General features: G+C 40.3%; 1 long non-coding RNA gene across 3 annotated transcripts in view; it reads right to left on the bottom strand.

Annotated features, from left to right (window-relative positions):
- Positions 1-23,335, bottom strand: part of LOC131277456 (uncharacterized) — a 57,899-nt gene that overhangs the window by 17,024 nt on the left and 17,540 nt on the right. Inside the window, exons 3-4 of one of the 3 annotated variants that reach the window (XR_011648176.1) lie at positions 1,496-1,566; positions 14-131 (exon numbers count right to left, since the gene is read on the bottom strand). The exons of 1 other annotated variant lie outside the window; for it this stretch is intronic. This is a non-coding gene — a long non-coding RNA (uncharacterized lncRNA). The remainder of the gene's footprint in view (positions 1-13; positions 132-1,495; positions 1,567-23,335) is intronic. One more of the 3 variants, XR_011648177.1, reaches the window with a different exon arrangement.

The raw sequence follows: 23,335 nt of genomic DNA on the forward strand, positions 1-23,335 counted from the left end.
AAAGAACACATACCTAGACTATCTGAAACTGATATCTGGAACAGCTATCTACAATATTGGGAGTGGATGTGGCTTGAGCTGTTGAGCGCCTGCTTCCCACAAGAGGTTCTGGGTTCAGATCCAAGTACTTGCTAAAATAAACAAAAACAAAAAGCAAGCAAACAAAAAAATTTCAGGGGAGCCCATGTGGCTTGGTGGTAGAGGGCTGGCTTTCCACTAATGAGGTCCTGGGTTCAACCACTGAGCCAAATACCAAAAAAAAAAAAAAAAGAAAGAAAACCCACAAAAACACAGATATCTAGAATAAATCAAAAGAATTTCCAAAATTCTCAAAATTCAACCATGAAAAAACAAATCCTGGGAAGTGGCTGTGGCTCAGTCACTTGGGCTCCTGTCTACCATATGGGAGGCCCTGGGTTCTCATCCCAGGGCCTCCTTGTGAAGGCAGGCTCACCCACAGGCTGAGGATCGCTGCCTCGCCCACAGGTACTGCAGAGAGCCAACTCAGCCAGGTCACGCGACAAAGGAGGGAGACAAGCAAAAAAACCCACAGAAGAGTGTGCAGAGAATGGACACAGCAAGCAAGCTGCGAGGGTGGAGGGGAAATTTAAAAATAAAAAACAATCCAATTAAAAAATGGGCACTATATATGTGCAAACATTTCACCGTAGTAGATGAATGGATGGGAAATAAGTACAAGAAGAGATGCTGGATATAATTAGTCATTAGAGAAATGCAAACTATACCATTATGATATGCAACTACACACTATTAAAACAACTAAAACATAAGGTGACAATACCAAATGCTGGTGAGAATGCAGAAAAACTGAATCACTCATACATTGCATAAGGGAATATAAAATGGTACAGTCACTCTGAAAACTAGTTAGCAGTTTCTTACAAAACTAAACATAAACTTACCATACAGTCCAGTGAGTGCACTCCTGCACATTAATCACATAGAAATCAAAACATATGCCCAAACTAAAGCCTTAGTTTGTTGTTTGAAATGATCTGATCAAACGGATAAATCTCTAGCTAGGCTAACCAAACATAAAATAGAGAAGATAAAAATTACCAATACCAGGAATGGAAGAGGTGTCATCACTACTGCTTCCACAGACATTAAAAGGATAATCAAACAAGACTATGAACATCCTTAGGTCCAATAATTTTATAACTTAGATGTAATGACTCAAAAGTTCTTGAGAGATGCAAATTATCAAAACTCACACAAGAATAGATCATCAGAATAACCCTACAGCCATTAAAATTTTGAATCAATAATTAATAACATTCCAAAAAACAAAGGACCTGGTTCAGACAGTTCAAAAGCAAATTCTACCAAACATTTAAGGAAAAATGAAACCAATTCCCCACAATCTCTTTCAGAAACAATGCAAAGGGAACATTTCCTAACTCATGAGATAAGGCTAACATTACCCCAATGGCAAAACCAGAAAAAGATATTAAAAGAATGGAAAAGCACATACCATATTTCTCATGAATATAAAAACAAAATTTTGTCCCATTGCCTGGGACTGTCCAGCTGACTAGGGGTCTCCTAGAAGGAAAATTCACATAACAGGACATATTACAAATGCCTATAATGATCCCTTCCCAGAATCTTATTATTGTGTATTTTGTAGGAAAAACACTCATTTTAATAAAAATCAAATGTTGAAAAAGGTACACAATGAAAGGTAAGCCTCCCTCTCATCCAGCCTGTTCCCTCCATTCTACCTCTGCCCAGACACCCACTTACCAATTTCACACACCTCCTTGCAGGATAAGCCATCCAGACACAAGTATATATGCCTGTGTCTCATTGCACACCCTATGTTTTACAAGTTTTTTTAACTTAAATCATTCAGTCATTAAGTCAACCTTTCTTAAAGAAATGCTCAAAATAGACCTAATAGCTTGACCATGTAACATAAAGTCACATCAGGATACTCTTAGTGAGAGGGGGTGACATGAAAAGGAAGGACAACGGACATAAACCAGAACTGCCCTCAACAAGGGGGAGCACATGGTCATCCTGGAGCCATCCATCTGTTTAACGGCTCTCTGGAAACCCAGTTCATGGACTTTCTTTAATTGACAAATCAGTGATCTGGAGTCCCCCAGCTCCACCCAGATGAAAGCACCACCACCCGCTCCAGCAGCAGGAGGTCCAGCATGGAGCCTAGAGTGATTACAACTGAAAATGGGAGGATTGCATCCAGCATCCAGGTGGAATCTGACCCTCCTCTTGACATAGAGGTGCAATGGACACAACCAATCCAATGTCCACATAGAAGAGGTGGCATTGGATTGGGAAAAGTGGACATGGTGGACGATGGGTATGGAGAAAGGCAGGAAGAGATGAGAGGTGGAGGCATCTTTGGGTCATGGAGCTGCCCCGGATGGTGCTTCAGAGGTAATCACCGGACATTGTAAATCCTCACAGGGCCCACTGGATGGAATGGAGGAGAGTATGGGCCATGATGTGGACCATTGTCTATGAGGTGCAGAGGTGCCCAAAGATGTACTTACCAAATCCAATGGATGTGTCATGATGATGGGAATGAGTGTTGCTGGGGGGGGGGGGGAGAGGTGGGGTGGGGGGGTGGGGTTGAATGGGACCTCACATATATATTTTTAATGTAATATTATTACAAAGTCAATAAAAAAATATGAATGGAAAAAAAAAAAAAAAGGATGAGACTCAGCACAGGTCTGCACCCTCCCCAGTGCACAGGACTAACACCTCCTGCAAACATTCCCAGGGTACAGAGCTCAAGGCTGCCTAGCACCTGAGCAGCCACAGCCATCACCAAAGGCCAGGCTGAAGGAGCCTGGACACCACCTGCCAAGGCCTGCAGCCTGGAGCTGAGCATCATGGGAGGGAGGGCCGGGGCAGCTTTCAGCACTGCCCATGTACAGGACCCACCCAGACCTCAGGGCCCACCCAAGGCCTCCAGACTGGGGATGGCCCCACCCACTTCCTGCTTCAGGCACCCAGGGTTCAGCTAGTGGATCATCGGAACCATTCCTCAACTTCTGAGTGTTTTTCTTCAATCTTTAACATTCTTCATTAAATATTTCAGCCCTTTCAGCTTTTCACTTTATCTACTTAAGCATTATCTTGTCACCCTATTTCTTAAGAGATTATACTTCAATTTTGAGCTGTATTTCCATTTTTCTTATTTCTTCTCATTCACTTTTTGAGTTTTTTTAAATTTATGATATCTTATCATGTATTATTTCATTTTCTTAATGCCTGTTCTCTACTTTTCAGAAAGTATACTTCAGTACATAATATAGATCATGACAAAGAGCTTTCATTCATTTGTTGTGGATTACTCTGCACCTACTCCTTTTCTCCCTGTATTACTTTGATACTTGAAAATAACAATGTTTTTTTCTCTTGGTTTTCATGATTAAAAAAATTTCATAGACAGAAGTGAAACTGAAAATAGCTTTCTAACAACACAGCTCTGTTTCTCTTTCTACATGTTTTATGAAATATTTTAAAATATGGAAGCTTTCTTCCTGATATTTTCAGATTCTATATTTCCACCACTCTTCCAAGAAGGGTCTTCACTCAGTTCATTACCTCTACTGCACCTTTCCTTGCCTATTTTCTTTCTCCACATGACTACTGAATGTTCCTTTTACATGTACTCCTCTCTTGAGAAACATTACCACGTTGCCAAAATCTAGTCATTCTCTATACGTCTATAGATTTTCAAAATCAATGATCTATAAAAGTCTATATATATTCAAAAGCAATATGTATATGTTATTTCAATAAGTTATACTATATTTCATTTCTGAATTAGTCTTGTTTTTGTATATTTAATGTATTGTATTCCTACAATCATTAGATTTTAATTTTTTATATTTTATGACTACAGTTATTTTCTATTTAGTTTTAAATGAATCTATTTACATACACATTTGGTGTTAGCAATCATGGTTCATATTCAGCAAATTCTGAAAATTATTTATTGCTTTAGATACATAATCAAATAGGTTCAGCATCATTTATATCTGGACTACAATATTACCACCATATGGCTTGATACCTATCATCAGACACACACATGGTCCTCAAGGATTCTGGCTAATACTTGTTCTTACTCCAATTAAAATACTATTTTATAAATAACCTGAGGAAAGAAAAATTCATTTAATAGGGTTTATTGAATTTTTAAAATTTAAGAACACATCAAAATATTTCAGGCATAGTCTATCATGATCTTATTATTAAACCTTGAACATATGGACATCAGCAAGAATTAAGTTCTTCAAAACCACAAAAATGTAGGTATCCTACAACTAACTCACATTCCAGGATTTCAGAAATGCACTCACAGGATGCCTATAATCTGGAGACTTTCTGCTGCTCACTACATGTATGGTCATTTGTGAAAGTCATTCTACTCTGTTCACAGCTGCATTTTAAAACTCCATGGCTAACATTACACTCAATAGTGAAATACTGAAGATATTTCCCAAGAGTTCATGAACAAGATAAGTTAACACACTTTCATCACTGCTTTTCAACATTGTACTAGCCAGAGCAATTGGGTAAGAAAAAGAAATAAAGTCATCCATACTGGAATGGAAGAAGGAAAGCTATCCCTATAGATGACATACTCCTTTAAATACACAATTCCAAAGAAGCCACAACAATACTAATGCAACAATAAAGGCATTAAGCAAACTTGCATAGTAGGAGATAAAGGCACAAAAGTCACTTTCATTTAAACAGCACAGCAAAAAAAAAGTCCATTCAATTAGCTGCTAACAAATAAAATAGCTAAAATGAATTTAATGAAAGGATAAAACACATGAACACTAGCAAACAACTGAATGAAACTAAAGAAGACCTAAACATATGGCAAGACACCCATTGTTTCAACAATGATAAGACTGTATTGTTCTAATATCAATACTACCCACAGGGAACTACAGATTCAATATAATAGTTATAAAAATCCCAGCAGCCATTTTTGTTTACAGAAATGGAAAAACCAATTCTCCAATTTAAATGGCTTCAATAAGTATCTTTAATAGAGAAAACAATCACCTTTCTCCCTTGTGAGACTGTGATAGACTAATTTATATAATATGAGGAGGGCTTTCATTGAGATCTGGTTGACTTGGGTAGGAATATGTGGGATTCTCTGAGGGATATTGGGGTTCACAGAAATTTGAGTCCTAATTCTCCCTGTTAATGGAGGACAAAATTTTCCTGTAAATTTCATGGGGACTCAGAGGCAAGGATGTGGAATATGTCTGAGTACAGAGCTGTGTCTCCACTGGCGTATTTTCATTCAGGCTGGGTGCAGTTTTTGGTTCTCAGAAGGAAATAGAGGTCTCTGAAAACACAATAATTGACCAAGTCCCCTCCTCTTTATATGCTAAATCACAGGATCTGCAGTGAGTTAAGCATGAGCAAGGGTATGAAAATTCACTCAACATCACTAGTGACCAGTAAAATTAATAAGAAAACTAGAAGGTCTCACTGCTACATCTTCTGAAGTGCACATGATCTGGGAGAGGAAGGACTGAAATAGGAAGGTGCACACTCCAGGCTGCTGAGGGAATTGTTTAGCTCTTTAGTCAGGGAAACACCTGTTGTTGACCACCTCTAGAGAAGTTCTCACATCATTCTACTTTTCAACTCCAGAATTTCTATTTCCACTAAATTTATACTTTCTAGCCCTTTATTGATTTTCTCTACGTGGGGAGACATAATTCTCATGTTTTCCTTTCACTCACTGAGCAGATTAAAAATTTGTAGATGCACTAATCTGGAAAATGGTGTCGATGGAAGTGGGTACTGCTCATCTCTTTTGAAAAAAAAATGGGAGAGAGGGGGCAGGGGCCTAACTTGAGTGAGCTGTTTTGGGAATCCAAGGAACAGGAGGCAGCAGGCATCATTCAGGAGGGAGGTGGACAAAGAGATAAAGAGCTCAAAGGAAAACCGTGAGGTGCTAACCCCTGGGGTTGGAAAAGGTGGTGGGCAAGCCCCACCCTCAAGGCAAATAGCCTCCATGGACCCCCTGGCCCTCAAAGGCCAGCTGAGGGGGAGGGAGCATTCCCTGGGAAGAAGCAGGTTTGCTGCAGGGTGGGCAGTGGTTTCTCTTCTGTGGGTTTGGAAACCTCAGCCCCCTTTTAATCTCAGGGAGGATGTCAGCCAGCACTGAGGTGGCCCTGGGGAGAGTGGAGGGGGAATCTGCTTAGGCAGGCTGTCACACCCAGCCACCCTTGGAGAGAGGAACTTGATCAAGGAGGGGCAGGGATGGGCACCCAACTAGCCCAGCCCCTGAAAGCTGTTAGAAAGTCCAACTCTTAAGGGAAACAGGGCCAGGAAGAACCAGACAAGCTTCCAAAAGCCTGTTTAGCTCATAGAGCTGCTGCAGCACAAGAGGGAAGCCCCTGCCTTGCATGTAGGTGCCTGGTTGGAGCCCTGGTACCTACCTCCTGAGTGAAGGGATCCAGAGAGAGTAGGCACACAGCGAGCACCTCATGATAGGGACATAAGGCTGAGATTCTATTGTTTTTTTAACCGTTTCTTGGATTTTTTTCTTTGTCCTTTATTTCACTTGGTAAAACTGGATGCATCACCTGTGGAAGGCAGGCTGTACGTGACTGACTGATGAACACCAGCAGCCTATGAGGTCTCTGGGGGCCTAAGAGGGAAGGCTGCTCTTCCAGGGTGGCTTCTTTGTTACTCTTTTGTTTTCTTTGTTCCTTGTTCCTTTTTCTAAACTTATTTTTCAACCTATTTTATTTCTCTTCCTTTTGTTTTTCTGCCTTCTGATTTCTGTTGCTTTTCTTTCATTCTACCAGTTCTTCTTTGGTCTTCATTTTTTCATTTTCTCTCTTTCCTTCTACGGTCTTCTGATGCGCTTGGCATTTTAATTCATTCTATTTTTTTCTATTTTCATTCTTGTTTAATTTTTTCTATTCCAACTCTTTTTATTCTTATTCCTTTGTATTTTTTATGGTTTTTTACTTATATTCCTTAGTTTCCTAGCTCTTATGCAGTTCCTCTTTAAATTTTTTGCATTATTATTACTATTATTCTTACCTCTTTCCTTTCCTATGGGTCTAGCATTTTTTTGCCAAGGGAATAGAGACAACTGGGAGGATATTCTAGAGGACCAAACATCAAAAAACAACTAAAAAAAAAAAGATTTTTTTTCCTCTCCCCTTCCCAGCCCCCATTTGTCTGCTGTGTCCATTCGCTGTGTGTTCTGTGACCTCTTCTATTCTTAGCAGCAGCACCAGGAATCTGTCTCTTTTTTATTGCATCATCTTGTTGTGTCAGCTCTCCGTGTGTGCAGGCTGCACTTTCTTTTGTGCTGGGTGGCTCTCCTTATGGGGCACACTCCCTCCACGTGGGGCTCCCCTACTTAGGGAACACCCCTGCATTGCACAGCACTCCCTATGTGCATCAGCACTGTGCATGGACCAGATCCACATGGGGCAAGGAGGCTTGGGGTTTGAACAGTGGACCTCCCATGTGGTAGGTGGATACCCTATTCATTGGGCCAAACCCACTTCCCCCCAAAAAACAGCCTTGAGGACTGCCAGGAAAAGGGATGAAGAAGGTAGGTAGAGACTTACAAGCCTACAAAAAAAAGCACCCAGAAGGCAGGTACCTATCTAAAGGAGGGGCTCTGGATATTTATAGAACAGGAAGGTGCTCTGAGTCATCTGGAAGGTACTGGAAAGATAAAGAAGAAAACCAGGAGTTGCTCATCCCTGTGGCTGGGAATTGCACATGTACCCCACAATCCCGGCAAGTAGCCACATGGCCCCTGGCTTGCTGCTGCCAAGGGACTGGGAAGGGGTGTTCCCTGGGAGGAAGAGGGGTCTGGCAGATGATGCACAGTGGTTTCTTTGTGGTGAGTTTGGCCAGCTCAGGCCCCTTGGAATCTTGGAAGAAACCCAAATCTGCCTGGGAGAGGGGAGGTGGGATCCCCTCAGGAAGGCTGTCACACCCAGATGCCCTCCTGGGGAGAGAAAGCCAATAGACTAGAGAGCCAATAGACAATAGACTAGAGTCCGCCTATCAGCAGGACTCTAGCAAGTACAGAAGTCTACAAACACCTGGGGAAGGTGGCACCTAGCTCTCTAAAGACCCATGAACTTAAGGAGACAATTTAGCTCAGTGGAGGGAGTCCTGCCTTGCATTTATGAGACCCCTGGTCTAAGGTGTGACCCAACTGGTTATCAGGCATCAGCTAGCAATTTATAACAAGGAATATGCTGGCACTCTTTCTGATTTAAGTGCTCTTGGACCTGTTATTTCTTTGCTTTAAAAAAGTCCCCCTTCTTTATTTTAACTTTTTAAATTTTAATCACTAAAACTGGGTCCATCACCTGCCTGCAGAAGGTAGGCTGCAGGGTGAATGATGAACACCAGCAGCCTAGAAGCTCCTTAGGGGCCTAAAGAGAAGGCTGTCTTTCCTCAGTTGTTTTGTTGTTGTCATTGCTGCTGTTTTGTTTTGTTTTTTGTGGTGTTCCCCTCTCTTTGTCCCCCCAATTTTACTTTTACTGATTTTTTTCTACCTACATAATTTCTTTTCTTTCCTTCATTTATCTATCTTCTGTTTTCTGTTCTTTTTCATGCACCTTGCCTATTTTGCTTGGTCTTCAATTTTAAAAAAATTTTTATTTCTTTTTCACCTCTCTACTCATCATTCCAGGCTTTTAATTCATTCTTTTTCTCTATTTTTTCTCATTTCATTTTTTTATTCCACTTTTTAAAACTTATTCCACTGTCCTTAAGATTTTTCATTCATGTGGAGTATTTATTTTCCTAGGTCTTGTATGACCCCTATTCTACCTTTTATTATTATTACTGCTATTATTATTCTTTTCCTCTTATTATCTCTTTCCTTTCCTCTGGTCATATTTTTTTTCAAGACAACACAGACAAGGAAATACAATAAGACGAATGAAGTATCAAAGTGAAAACTTAGAACATGCAAAAACAATAACAAAATAAAACACTAGAGCAGAAAGAGAAGCTAACCAACTGAATAAACCCATCAAGATAAACACATGCCTAGACACCAACAAAAAAGTATGGCCCATACTAAGAAACAGGAAGACATGGCCCAGGCTAACGAACAAATTGAAAAAAAGGAGGAAATATAGAACATGGAACTAATCAAAGATGTCCAAATATCATGAGTCAACTTAAAGAAGTGAAGGAAGAGATTGAGGATATTAAAAAGAAACAGGGGGAAGTGGATTTGGCTCAACAGATACAGCATCTGCCTACTACATGGGAGGTCCAAATTTCAAACCCAGGGCCTCCTGACCCATGGGATGAGCTGGCCCATGTGCGGTGCTGATGTGTGCAATGAGTGCTGTGCCATGCAGGAGTGTCCCCTGCATAGGGGAGCCCCATGCAAAAGGAGTGCACCCCATAAGGAGAGCTGCCCAGTGCAAAAAAGTGCAGCACACCCAGGGTGGTGCCACACACATGGAGAGGTAATGCAGCAAGACGATGCAATGAAAAGACACAGATTGCTGGTGCCACTGACAAGAATACAAGTGGACACAGAAGAACACAAAGCAAATGGACACAGAGAGGAGACAACGGGGGGAGGGGAGGAAGGGGAGAAAAATAAATAAAAAATAAATCTTAAAAAAAGACACTGGGAGAATATACTGAAGAAATTGAAAACATACATACATAAAAAGATAATGGATATGATGGTGATTAATGGCACAATGCAGGAAATCAAAAATACACTGAAAGCACAAAACAGCAGATGTGAACAGACAGAGGAAAGACTCAATGATGAGGAAGGCAGTACATCTGAAATCAAATAGCAAAACAAAAGGATGAAAAGACAAAAAATCCAGCAGGGACTTAAGGATTTGAATTGCAGAAACATATGCACTGTAGGCATCCCATAGGGAAAAGAGAAGGAAAAGGGGACAGAAGGAGTGCTGGAGGAAATGATGGCTGAAAACTTCCCAACCTTACTGAGGGAAAGGGATGTACATGTCCAGGAAGTACAGCACAACCCAAAAAGTATAAATCCCAACACCTCTGCCCAAGACATATACTTGTCAAATTGTCCAAAGCTCATGACAAAGAGAATACTGAAAGTAGCAAGGGAAAAGAGATCCATCACATACAAGGGAAGCTCAAAAAGATTAAGTGCTGATTTCCCATCTGAAACCATGTAGGCAAGAAAGCAGTGGTATGACAGAGTTAAGGTGCTAAAAGAAAAAACTTCCTGCCAAAAATTCTGTATCCAGAAAATCTGGCATTCAAAAAATGAAGACTTCAATATATTAACAGATAATGAGAAATTAACAGCATTTGTCAATAAGAAACCTGCCATTCAAGAAATACTAAATGGAGGGAAGTGGACTTGGCCTAGGGGATAAGGTGTCCATCTACTATATGGGAGGTCCATGGTTCAAACCCCGGGTCTCCTTGACCTGTGTGGAGCTGACCCACATGCAGTGCTGATGCGCACAAGGAGTGCTGTGCCACACAGGGGTGTCCCCCACATAGGGGAGCCCCAGGCACAAGGAGTGCACCCATAAGGAGAGCCACCCAGTGCAAAAGAAAGTGAAGCCTCCCCAAGAATGGTGCTGCACACACAGAGAACTGACACAAGATGATTCAATGAAAAGAAACACAGATTCCCATGCCACTGACAACAACAGAAGCAGACAAAGAAGAACACACAGCAAATGGATACAGAGAGCAGACAATGTGGGGATTGGGGGGAAAGGGGAGAGAAAGAAAATAAAAAATAAATCTTAAAAAAAAGAAATACTAAAGGGAGTTCTTTAGGATGAAAGGGAAAAAAGGAGAGAGGTGGAGGAGACTGTAAGAATAAAAAGATAAGAAGTGAAATAAAAACAACATATGGCATATATAAGTCTAAAAAAATATGGCTAATATAAGTAATTCACTGACAGTAATAACATTGAATGTTACAGGCTTAAACTCTTCAGTCAAGACACACAGATTGGCAGAATGGATAAGGAAATATGAACCATCCATATGCTGTCTACAATAAACTCATCAAGGACCCAGGGATGCAAGGAGACAAAGTGAAAGGATGGAAAGCAATTTTACATGCAAACAATAATCAGAAGAGGGTTAGAGTAGCTATACTAAAAACACACAAAATACACTTTAAATGCAAAACTATTATAAGAGACAAAAAAAGACACTATATATTTAAAAAAGGAGAAATCTATTGAGAAGAAAGAACAATCATAAATATTTATGCACCAAACCCGGGAATCTCAAAATACATGAGACAAACAAGGGAAATAACTAAGTGGGGATATACATGCCTCTATAATTACTCTGGGGAATTTTAATACACCATTATCACCATTAGGCAGAATATCTCAATGAGAATCAATAAAGAAGCAAAGACCCTAAATAATACATTAGAGGACCTGGACCTAATTGGCAAACACATAATACACTCAAATTCTGTGCAATATACAATCTTTCTGAGAGCACATGGATCATTCTCCAGGATAGACCATATTGTAGGCCACAGAACAGCTCTCAATGAATTTGGAAAGACTAAAATTACACAAAGTAGCTTATCTGATCACAAAGGACTGAAACTGGAAATCAGCAAGGGGCAGAGAAGCAGATTAGGCACAAAGACATAGAAGTTAAACAATATACTCTTAGACAATCAGTGGGTCAAAGAGAAATTTGCAAAGAAATCAGTAATTACCTTGAAATGAATGAAAAAATAACACAACATAGCATAACCTATGGGATGCAGCAAAGCTGTACTGAGAGGAAAATTCACAGCCATAAATGCTGATCTGAAAAAGAAGAAAGTGCTAAAATCAAAGACCTAACTGCACACCTGGAGGAACTAGAAAAAGAACAACAAGCTAACCCCAAAGGAAGTACAATGGAGGAAATAACAAAGATTAGTGAAGAACTAAATGAAATAGAAAATTAGAAAAGACTAGAAAAAATAAAGCCAAAAGCTGGTTCTTAGAGATCAATAAAATTGACAAACCCTTAGATACACTAACAAAGAAAAAAAAAGGAAGATGCAAATATATAAAATAAGAAATGAGGAAAGGGAAATCACCACTGACCCCACAGAAATAAAGTGTATCATAAGAGAATACTTTGAAAAATTATACACCAAAAAGAATAATATAGAGGAAATGAGCAAATTCCTAGAAACACGCAAGTAGCCTACACTGGTGAAAGAAGAAAAATGAACTCAATAGACCAATCACAGGTAAGGAAATAGAATCAGTCATCAAAAACCTCCCAACTAAGAAGAGCCCAGGAGCAGACAGTTTCACATGTGAATTCTACCAAACATTCCAGAAAGAACTAACACCAATCCTGCTTAAACTCTTCCAAAAAATAGAAGTAGAAGGAACATAACCTACCTCAGTCTAGGATGTCAACATTACCCTAATACTAAACCCAAAGATGGTACAAGAAAGGACAATTACAGACCAATCTCTAATGAATCAGATGCTAAAATCCTTAACAAAATACTTGCCAATCATATTGAACAACACATCAAGCAAATTACACACCATGACTAAATGGGTTTCATCCTGGGTATGCAATGAGCATTAAACATAAGAAAATCAATCAATAAAATATACCACCTAAAGAGATCAAGGAAAAGAAACACATGATCATCTCTACAGATGCAGGAAAAGCAGTTGACAAAACACACCCTTTCCTGATTAAAACACTCCAAAAGATAGGAATAGAAGGAAACTTCTTCAACATAATATAAGGTATTCAAGAAAAACCCACAGCTAAATCATAGACAATCATGAACTCCTAAAAGGTTTCCATCTAAGATTGGATACAAGAGAAGGATGTCCACTGTCACTGCTCTTATTTAACATTGTGTTACAAGTACTTGCATGAGCACTGAGGCCAGAAAAAGATTTAAAAGGCATCAAAATTGGAAAGGAAGAAGTAAAAAGGGGCAGTGGACTTGGCCCAGTGGTTAGGGCATCTGTCTACCACATAGGAGATCCGAGGTTCAAACCCCAGGCCTCCTTGACCCGTGTGGAGCTGGCCCATGCACAGTGCTGATGCGCGCAAGGAGTGCCGTGCCATGCAGGGGTGTCCCGGTGTAGGGAAGCCCCACGTGCAAGGAGTACGCCCCATATGGAGAGCCACCCAGCGTGAAAGAAAGTGCAGCCTGCCCAGGAATGGTGCCACACACACGGAGAGCTGACACAACAAGATGACACAACAAAAAGAAACACAGATTCCCATGCCGTTGACAACAACAGAAGCGGACAAAGAAGACGATGCAGCAAATAGACACAGAGAACAGACAACTGGGGTTGGGGGGGTGAAGAGGAGAGAAATAAATAAATATATATATATATATTTTTTAAAGTAAAAGTTACACTATGAAAAAAAAAGTTTCACTATGTACAGATGACATGATCCTATACAGAGAAAGCCCTCAGGAACAAAGCTTCTAGAACTTACAAATGAGTTCAGTAAAGTCAAAGGTTATAAGAATAATGCAAAAAAATAAGTAGCATTCCTCTACACCAATAATGAGCAATCTGATGAGGAAATCAAGAAAAAAAATACCATTTACAATAGAAACTTAAAAAAATCAAATATCTAGAAATAATTTAACTAAAGAAGTAAATGACTTATACATAGACAACTACAAAGAACTGTTAAAGAAAATCAAAGAAGACTTAAATAAATGGAAGAATATTCCCTGCTCATGGATAAGAAGACTAAATATCATTGAGATGTCTGTCCTACCCAAACTAATCTACAGATTTAATGCAATCCCAATAAAACACAGCGTTTTTTTAATGAATTGGAAAGACTTACTATGAAATTTATTTGGAAGGGCAAGAGTCCCTGAATATTCAAGGACATACTGACAAAGTAAAATGAAATTGGAGGAATCACACTACCTGACTTTAAGGCATACTACAAAGCTACAGTGGTCAAAATTGCATGGTACTGGCATAAGAAGACTTAATAACTAATGGAACTGAACTGAGAGTTCTGATATAGATCATGGCATGTACAGTCATTTGATCCTCAGCAAAGCCACCAAGCCCACTCAACTGGGAGAGAATGGCCTCTTCAAGAAATGGTGCTTGGACACTGGATATGAATACCCAAAAGAATAGCCATCTCACACCTTATACAAAAACTAACTAAAGATGGATCAAAGATCTAATTATAAGAGCCAAGACCATAAAGACCTTGGAAGGTAAGTAGGGAAGCTTCTATAAGACCTTGTAATAGGAAATGTCTTCATGAACTTCAAACCCAAAGCATGAGAAGCAAAAGAAAGAAATAGATAAATGGGACTGCCTCAAAATTAAAACCATTTGCACCAGAAAGAAGTTTGCGATGAAAGTGAAAAGACAATGGTAGAAAGTATTTGGTAACCAAATATCTGATAGGAGCCTAATATCCAGCATATGTAAAGAAATCCTATATCTCAAAAATAAAAAGACATGGGAAAGGGACTTGGCCCAGTGGTTAGAGTGTCCGTCTACCATATGGGAGGTCCGCGGTTCAAACCCCGGGCCTCCCTGACCTGGGTGGAGCTGGCCCATGCACAGTGCTGATGTGCGCAAGGAGTGCCCCCCCACACACAGGGGTGTCCCCCGTGTAGGGGAGCCCCATGCGCAAGGAGTGCACCCTGTAAGGAGAGCCAACCAGCGCGAAAGAAAGTGCAGCCTGCTCAGGAATGGTGCCATCCACACTTCCCATTCCACTGACGACAACAGAAGCGGACAAAGAAACAAGACGCAGCAAATAGACACAGAGAACAGATAATCGGGGGAGGGGGGAATTAAATAAATCTTTAAAAATAAAATAAATAAATGAAAAGACAAACAACCCATTTTAAAAATGGACAAGTGATTTGAACAGACACTTCAAAGAAGCAATAAAAAAGGCTAAATAGCATATGAAAAGAGGCTCAACATCACTAGCTATTAGGGAAATGCAAATCAAAACTACAATGAGATACCATCTTACTTCTATCAGACTGGCGGACATTAAAGAAATCAGAGGACTAAGGTGTTGGAGAGGATGCAGAGTAATGGATGCCCTCATGTACTGCTGGTGGGAATGTAGAATGGCCCAGCCATTTTGGATGACAGTTTGGGATTTCCTCAAAAAACTAACTGTAGTTCTGTCATAAGACCCGTCAATTCCACTGCTGGGTATATATCCAGAAGAACTGAAAAAAAAAGACAAGAACTGATTATGCACAACAATGTTCGTAGCAGCATTATTCACTATTGCCAAAACTGGAATCAACCCAAATGCCCACTAAGAGATGAATGGATAATCAAAATGTAGTCTATACATACAATGGAATATTATTCAACTGTAAGAAGGAATACAGTACAACACATGGGATAACATGAATGAATCTGAAGGGCCTTATGTTGAATGAAGCAAGCCAGGCATTGAAGGACAAATATTACATGACCTCTTTGATAAGAATTAAGTTAAGTGAGCCAACTCAGGGAGCTAGAGTCTGGAAGATAGGTTTACAGGAAATAGAAAGGGAGAAGATTGTGACCCAATGCCCATAGGGGTGAAATCTATGATAAGGTGTGAGTAGTTGTGCAGTAAAGGGATATGACAGGGGTGTAGGGATACTATTGGGTTGGGTGGTACAAGCTTGACAGGGAGCTAGGGTAAGGAGGATGGGTTGGATGGTCCATGGAAATGGGGGAAGGGTTGGGGAAGGTAGCAGGTGAACACTGGGGATTGGCAGGTATGTGGTTGAGACTACAATGCTGAGAAAATTGTTTTGGCAATATGACAAGGAAGGGCTACTGGTTTAGGGTGCTGGACGGAGGTACATTTAGAACAGGGCATACCTGAGTAGTCTTCTAGAGAAGGTGCAAGTGATGCTTTTGTCATAGTGTGTTGGATCAGTGGGGGAGACCCACATAATGAGTGGAAAGGAGTTAAACTCCCATACAGGGGAGTCTTGATATGTTCTCAAACACAGGGGAGTGTGTCTCTGGAGAGTATGGGTGGTTCCTAATAGGGGAGGACAGACTACTGTGTCAAGCCATCAGCATTGTTGCAAGAATTACAAATCTTGTCCTTCAAAGAGTGAAGCCTTGTGGGCACAGTGGGTCCTGAGGGGAGGGAGAGGGAGGAAAGGGATCAATGGAAGAGTAGGTATTTAGGGGGCAAAGGAAGTGTTCTGTATGATCTTGCAATGATGGATATAGGCCATGTTAAGTTTCATCAAAAATGCATAAAGGTATATGGTCTAAAATGTAAACCATAATAGAAACCACTGACCATAGTTTGCAGCTATGTTTTAATATTTGTACATCAGTTGCAACAAATGTACCATCCATATGTAAAAAAGTTTCTTAAAAAGGAAAGGTGAAAAAGGGGGGGGGATGTTGGGTATATGGGAGTCCCCTATATTCTGTATGACTTTACATGACCTAAAACTGCTTTGAAGACAAAATGAAAAAGGTAAAATACTGGGGAAGTAATGGAAGAAAATGTAACTGTACATATAGGATAACATATATTACAGTGATGAAAGGCAAAACTTAATTTTTTAACTATTTTTCATTTTCTAAATACCCCTTTTTAACCCTATTTTAGTTTTTGTTTTCTTAAATTGTTATGTATTTTACTTATGATGTTTAAACCTTTCGTTATTATTTCATTTTCCTATTAAGTGAATTTGAAAATATTCTTGGCTTCATTTTTGAAGAAGTTTTAGATAACAAAAGGGTTACACCTATGGTAGGGGAGGACCACTGGTGTGGGGTGTCTGTGATGGGGGATATATGGAAGGAAGTTCATGTGGGGATATATACAAGGTATATAAATATGTTCAAATGTTCATGGGGCATTGCCACAGTGGGTAGAGATTCACACAATAACTGAAAGAATATTGAAGTCCTATCCTTGGGAGCTCTGCCACATTCTCTAATGCTACAGCAACAATCCCCCAAGGAGCAAGGACTAGTGAAAAAGGATGGCCTATTGATATACCCTTGAGATTGATAACTATGCTTATGTACTTTTTGCTCTTAAATTTGTAACTTAGCCTAGTGATGTAGGATACCTAAGAGTTATTTCCTGAGAGCCTCCATGTTACTCAAATGTGCCCTCTCCCTAAGCCAAACTCATATAAATGCATTACTTTCTCCCCCAATGTGGGACATGACTCCCAGGAATGAGACTGGACACTGAACTAAAGGGAGGGAAAGGTAAAGATACATGAGTTTATATAGCTAAGAGACTTCAAAGTAAGCCAGGAAGCCATCAGAGATTTACACTTAAAATGTCTCTGCAGGATGTCATAGACTGCTGAAGCAGATGTTACCACAAATAGTGGGACACTTGAAGGATCCAGAGATACCCAGCTCATATGTTCAGGGCAGATAGCTCCAGAGATTGATGCCTGGCCACTGGGTCCTCCTTTGGAGTTTGTGCTCCCAAGTGTGACAGAGTTGGACTCAAATGTGTTTCTCTACACATGCCTCTTTTATCTCTTTTATTTGAACTTATAGTTGATGCTGGAATTGGTAGGTGTACATCCAAAAGACTTGAATTTCTGGATGGTTCATGTGTCAGCTGGGCCCTGAGACTCAGTGGAGGTGTAACACCTACTCTCCAGTTCATTGGCCTCACCCAGGACAACTAACAAGGAGGTGAGGATGGACAACCACCATACCAAGGAACTGAGAAAGTCAACAACTGCAAGCAAGAAAGTCTCATCTATTAGCCAAATGAGTTCAAAGTCACCTCTCAGGTAGAGCAGGCATCACCATTCCAGAATCCTCAGGATTGGGGAATAAAATATAGATTAGTGTGGACTTACTGGTGTTCTACTATAGATGTACTGTGGTTCTATCAGTGGAAAAACTATTCATTGATGTGGAGACAATGGCCACTGGTGGTGCTGAAGTCAGGGAGAGGGAAAAAGAGGTATAATATGGGGGCATTTTCAGGACTTGGAATAGACCTGAATGACATTGCAATGACAGATACAGGCTGTAGCATTTTGATATTATGGATGAATTCCAAAAAGAAATATCAGATTATGTATGGAAACTGATCTTTTTTGGGGGGGCATATTAAATTATGTTGGATTCATAGGTTTACTTGATTAGGTAATTATGGCACTTGTGCCATAAGGGCATTGAGTCCCCACCCTTTGATCAGCAGGGACACACAGATAAAAGGCAAGGCAAAGGACAGAGTTAAGCATTCTTAATGTTGTAGTTTCGATGTTGCAGTTTGATGCTGAAGCTGGAGCCCTGGGAAGCAAGGAACCCTGAACCCAGAGAGAAGCAATACCCTGCAAGGGAAGAAACACAGGAAGCCTGAACCCTTGCAGATGTCAGCAGCCATCTTGCTCCAACACGTGAAAATAGATTTTGGTGAGGGAAGTAATTTATGCTTTATGGTCTGCTATCTATAAGCTCCTACCCCAAATAAATACCCTTTGTTAAAAAAAACAATTTCTGGTATTTTACATCAGTACCCCTTTCCCTGATTAATACACAGACCATTATATATTCTGCCATAGCCTACAGAATTGAGTGTGAGAGAGTATAAACTACAATGTAAACTATAACCCATGCTTAGTTGCAATGCATCAAAATCTGTTCATCAATTGTAATGAACTGTGGCACACTAGTGCAAGAAGTTGATAATGTTGGGAACAGTGGGAGGTGTAAGGAGTAGGGCATATGGGAATCTCTCATATTTTTTAATGTAACATTTTATGTAATCTAAGGATCTTTTAAAAATAAATTTAAAAGGACACAAAGGCCTCTGAGCTGACTACAAAGGAGTATCCAGGGATCTACCATCCCCAGAAAGAGGAGAGAGAGGGGCACTGCCTAAGGCTGATAGCTTCTGACCCACAGTTCTGGTCTGCTGTGTCCCACCAGCCCTTCCAGGCTACCTTGGGACACTAAACAGGACTGGAGAAATCCAACATTCTCAATCTCCCTCTCTTATAGCTGGCACTGATTGTTGAGGATGTACCTTCCCAGAAAACAGGGAAGAGAGGGACAAGATCTAAGGCTGACTCGGGTTTTGACCCACAAATTTGGTCTGTTGTGTCCCACAGGCCCTTCCAGGCCAGGGAGGCCTTGCCATTGTTTGCCTTAGGAGGCTGCAAGAGAGTAAAGAAATCTGACCCTCTCAATCTCCTCTATGAACAGGGACTGATTGTTGAAGATGGAGAAGGGAGTGGAATTATTTCTTACCCAGAAAATGGGAGGGGGCTGCCAGAGAAGGCTAGAGACTTTTTTTATAAGAAAGTTCAAATTACAAGGCTCTTAGGCTCCAGGTAGGACCCTTTCAGATTGATCCAGGCTGTGTTACAGCAAAAACACTCTAAACATGCATTGAACTGAGAGGACTGTCAAAGAGTGCCATCTGTTGGCAGAAATAGGTAGTACATATGAGAAAATAAAAAATAAATGAGGCATTTTCTGACCTTTATAGCTTTCCTCCCAAGGCCCTAGGAAGTAGGTCTGCAACCCATTACTGGGTGCAGAGCACACCTTTGAGCAACTAACAGGGACAAGCCTAATGATCCAGGTTGAATCAAGAATCAAAGAGCAACAGTAACACACAGCCTCCTGCCACTAAATCCCAACAAAAGACAAAGAAATTGAGCATCTGAGTAAACTACATACTAATCAGGTGCCTAGAATCAGCAAAAATTTATGAGCCAGAAGAAGAAAATGGAAGACATAACCCAGGAAAAGGAATATATCAAAGTCCCAGAAGAGATGCAGGATTTGAGAGAACTAATTAATAAGATGTGTACCAATTTCCAAAATTAAATTCATGAGTTGAAGGACAATATGGCTAAAGGGATGAATGACATCAAGAAGACGTTGAGCAAGCAAAAAACAGAATTTGAAATGTGGAACAGAAAAGCAACAGAGCTCATGGGAATGAAAGACACAATAGGTGACATCAAAAACACATTAAAGGTCTACAACAATTTCAGGCAGACTTGAAAGGACAGAAGAAAGTATAAGTGATACCAAAGACAGAACAGCTGAAACTGAAGAGAGAAAAGAACAGAGGGAGGAAAAAAATGGGGAAAAAAATTGAGCAGAGGCTCAGGGAGATGAATGACAACAGAAAACGGACAACAGCATACATGTCATGGGAGTTCCAGAAAGAGAAGAGAAGGGAAAAGGATTAGAAATAATATTTAAGGGAATAGTAAAAATTTCCCAATGCTCACAAAAGGAATGACCCTGCATGTCTAAGAAGCCCACCTTATCCTAATCAGAATAAATCCAAATAGACATACTCCAAAAGATATATTATTCAGAATGTCAAAAGTCAAAGATAAAGAGAAAATTCTGAGAGCAGTAAGGCAAGCAAATCAACATATACAAGGGATGCCCAGTAATAGTATGGATTTCTCATCAGAAACCATGGAGGTAAGAAGAGAGTGGTATGATGCAATAAGGAGACTGAAAGAGAAAAACTACCAGCCAAGAATTCTGCATCCAGCAAAACTGTCCTCCAAATATGAAGGTGAGTATAAAATATCCACAAACAGAAACTAAGAGAGTTTGTAAAAGAGAATCCAAATTGCAGGAAATAATAAGGAAGCCATAGAGCCTGAAAGAAAAAGAAGAGAAAGGCCTGGAGGAGAGTAGGGAAAAAAGAAGAGCAGAAAGGATAACCAAGAGAAAAAAGACACCAAAATATGACATGACACATGAAAACCAAAGAATAAAATGTAGGAAGTAAACAATGCATTTACAGTCCTATCATTGATTGTTAATGGATTAAATGCACCAAACAAAAGATATAGATTGACAGGATGGATAATAAACACATAAGCCATCCATATGCTGCTTACAAGAAACTCACCTTTGACTCACAGATACAAACCAGCTATAAGTAAAAAGTTGGAAAAAGGTACTCCATGCAAATAGTAACCAAAAAAGAGCAGGGACAGCTATACTATTATTGGACAAAGCAGACTTGAAGTGAAAAAAAGTTATGAGTCAGAGAAGGCCATTATATATTAATTAAAAGGACAACCCACCAGGAAGATATATTTATGCACCTAACCATGGTGCCCCAAAATACATAAGACAAACTCTGTCAAAACTGAAGGGAGAAACAAGCATCTGTACAATAATCACTGGAGACTCTAATACACCACTCACATTATGAGACAGAACAACTGGACAGAAGATCAACAAGGAAACAGAGAACTTAACAATAAATGAGTTAGACGTAATGACACACAGAATGCTGCATCCAAATCCAGCAGGTTATACATTCTTCTCACGTGCCCATGGACCCTTCACCAGGATACACCACATGTAGGGCACACTGTAGGTCTCAATACATATGAAAAGACTGAAATTATACAAAGCACCTTCTTAGATCATAATGGAATGAAATTGGAAATCAAGAATAGACAGGAAAAAGGTAACTTTGCAACTGTGTGGAGTCTAAACAACACACTCTTAAATGATCAGTAGATCAAAGAAGAAATTGCAAGTGAAATCAGTAAATGTATAGACAAATGAAAATGAGAACACAAATTATGAAAACTTAAGGGATACAGCAAAGCCAGTCTGGAGAGGGAAATTTATAGCCCTAAACACCTATATTAAAAAAGAAGAAAGCGCTAAACTCAAAGACTTAACTGAACACCTAGAGAAATTGGAAAAAGAACAGCAAACCAATCCTCAAAGAAAACAAAAGGAAAGAAATAATAAAGATTAGAGCAGAAATAAATGAAATTGAGAACAACAACAACAAAAAAAATAGATAAAATCAAAACCAAAAGTTGGTCCTTTGAGAAGATCAGTAAAATTGACAAATTGCTAGCAAGATTAACAAAGAAGAAAAATAGGCAAATAAATACAATCAGAAATGAAAGGAGGGAAGTAATGACTGACCCCACAGAAATAAAAAGAATCAAAAGACGATATTATGAGAAACTGTATGCCAACAATGACAACCTAGAAATGGGCAAATTCCTAGAAAGGCACAACCAACCTACACTGACACTACAAGAAATACAAGAATTAACAAACCAACCATATTTAAAGAGACTGAATCCATCATCAAACACCTCCCAACAAGGAAAAGCTCAGGGCCAGATGACTTCAGAGATAAATTCAACCAAACATTTCAAAAAGAATTAACAACAATCCTGTTTAAACTCTTCCAACATGATGAAGAGGAGGGAAAATTACCCCACTCTTTTTATGAAGCCAACATCTCCCTAACACCAAAGCCAGATAAAGACACTACACGGAAAGAAAAGTACAGACCAATCTCTTCAATGAACACAGAGATGCAAAAATTCTCAACAAAATATTGACAAATTGAATCCAGCAGCATTATTGAAGACTTACACATCACGACCAAGGGGGATTTGTTCCTGATTGCAAGGTTAGCTCAACATAAAAAAAAAAACCATCAACATAATACACCACATTAAAAAAAATTGAAGGGGAAAACGGACTTTGGCCCAGTGGTTAGGGCGTCCGTCTACCACATGGGAGGTCCGCGGTTCAAACCCCGGGCCTCCTTGACCCGTGTGGGGCTGGCCCATGCGTGGTGCTGATGCGCGCGGAGAGTGCCATGCCATGCAGGGGTGTCCCCCGCGTGGGGGTGTCCTCCGCGCAAGGAGTGCGCCCCGTAAGGAGAGCCGCCCAGCGCGGAGGAGGGTGCAGCCTGCCCAGGAATGGCGCCGCCCACACTTCCCGTGCCCCTGACAACAGAAGCGGACCAAGAAACAAGACGCAGCAAAAAGACACAGAAAACAGACAACCGGGAGAGGGGAGGGGAATTAAATTTAAAAAAAAAAAATTGAAGGGAAAAAACACATGGTGATCACAATAGACACAGAAAAGGCATTTGACAGAATCCAGCATTCTTTCTTGGTAAAAAAAAACACTTCAAAAGGTATGAATAGAAGGAAAATGCCACAATATGATAAAAGGCATATATGAAAAACCCACAGCCAACATTGTACTCAGTGGGGAAAGGTTGAAAGCTTTCCATCTAAGATCAGGAACAAGACAAGGATGCTGGGAAACGGACTTTGGCCCAGTGGTTAGGGCGTCCGTCTACCATATGGGAGGTCCGCGGTTCAAACCCCGGGCCTCCTCGACCCGTGTGGAGCTGGCCATGTGCAGCGCTGATGCGCGCAAGGAGTGCCGTGCCACGCAAGGGTGTCCCCCGCGTGGGGGAGCCCCCACGCACAAGGAGTGCACCCGTGAGGAAAGCTGCCCAGCGTGAAAAGAAAGAGCAGCCT

Source organism: Dasypus novemcinctus, unplaced genomic scaffold (assembly GCF_030445035.2).
Source record: "Dasypus novemcinctus isolate mDasNov1 unplaced genomic scaffold, mDasNov1.1.hap2 H_2, whole genome shotgun sequence".
In the NCBI taxonomy this organism is placed as follows: domain Eukaryota; kingdom Metazoa; phylum Chordata; class Mammalia; order Cingulata; family Dasypodidae; genus Dasypus; species Dasypus novemcinctus.